Source organism: Dipodomys ordii, unplaced genomic scaffold (genome assembly GCF_000151885.1).
Source record: "Dipodomys ordii isolate 6190 unplaced genomic scaffold, Dord_2.0 Scaffold105, whole genome shotgun sequence".
NCBI classification, from domain to species: Eukaryota; Metazoa; Chordata; class Mammalia; order Rodentia; family Heteromyidae; genus Dipodomys; species Dipodomys ordii.
This window is the reverse complement of record NW_012267321.1, coordinates 146609-148089: the sequence shown is the minus strand read 5'-3', so window position 1 is coordinate 148089 and position 1481 is coordinate 146609. Positions and strand designations below refer to the sequence as shown.

At 45.4% G+C, this 1481-nt stretch overlaps 1 protein-coding gene across 1 annotated transcript in view; it reads right to left on the bottom strand.

The window, feature by feature from the left end:
* The window catches only part of LOC105994128 (vomeronasal type-1 receptor 96-like), an 80860-nt gene that overhangs the window by 22222 nt on the left and 57157 nt on the right, over positions 1-1481 (bottom strand). The gene's annotated exons all lie outside the window — the stretch shown is intronic.

Here is a 1481-nt window from a genome sequence, read left to right as displayed (position 1 = left end):
GCTGTGACCTTTGAATCTGGGATGTAGGGCCTGGAAGGACCTGGGGAGACACATGTTAGAATCAGGAGGGAATTCAAGGGCACCACACTGGGCTGCGGTATTAGGAAGGAAGATCACTGGCTGTCTCTTCCTGTGGTCCCTGGGGCTCCATCAGGTACGGCAGTGGATGGTACAAGGAGCGCCCGGTGCCTGTGCATCTGATTGGCTTCACTTTTTGTAAAATCTTCATTTTTTGAACACCTGTTGCACAAATAGCACATCCATGTAAAATCCCTGTGGGGATGGCTACAACATGACTTTTGTATTTTTGGTTGGTCATGGGACTTGAAGCTGGGCCTGGGCGCTGTCTCCATTCATCAGCTCAAGGCGAACAGTCTATCACTTGAGCCACAGAGCCACTTTTGGTTTTCTGTGGTTCATTGGAGATGAAAGTCTCATGGACTTTCCTGCCCAGGTAGGCTTTGAACCTCAATCCTTAGATCTCAGCCTCCTGAATAGCTAGGATTATAGGCGTGAGTCACCAGTACACAGTCCAATATGACATTTTTCTTTTCTTTTTTTTGGGGGGGTCCAGTCATGGGGCCTGAACTATTGGCCTGAGCGCTGTCCCTCAGCTCTTCAGCTCAAGGCTAGCACTCTATCACTTGAGCCACCGCACCACTTCCGGCTTTTTCTTTTTGCTTATTTGGTACTGAGGAATCGAACCCAGGCCCTCAGGCTTGCAAGGCAAGTGCTCTACTACTGAGCCACCTTCCCAGACCCAGTATGACATTATTCATGGTGTATAGAGATAATAGAAGGTAAATATATATCCAATATTTTCTGAAATTTTTTTCTGTCAGTCTTGGGGCTTGAACTCAGGGTCTGCGTGCTGTCCCTGAGGTCTTCAGCTCATGGCAAGTGCTCTACTGCTTGAGCCACAGCACCACTTCTGGTTTTGTAGTGGTTTCTTGGAGATAAGAGTCTCCCAGACTTTTCTGCCTAGCTTGGCTTTGAACCTTGACCCTCAGATCTTAGCCTCCTGAGTAGCTGGGATTACAGTCGTGATCCAGCAGCGCCTGGCTTATTTTCTGTATGTTTGAGAGTTTTCCCTCTGTATCATTCTCATTCATTACTGTTCTTGTGTTTTCTCTCACATCACATAGAATCCTTTTTTCCTCAATAAACTTGCACTGAATTAAATTAGTATCCCATTTTTCCTGACCAAATCTGTAAGAACATTTTCACCCCATTCTCCTGAACAATCTCCTGCAGAACAAAGTTTCACTCTGGCCCTCTTTGCTGCTGCACAAAAGTATTCTCACCGTTTCCTGGCCAGAAGCAACAGACAAATTGTTGAGCATGACAACTCTGTGTGTTGCCCTCCTCAGCATCCATTGTTCCTTCCAGAGACATTTTAACTTTTATGAATTAGAATTCTTAGGAATTGTGATATTGGCTATGGTTCACAAATGTTCATCATATTCTCATATTGGTAATAT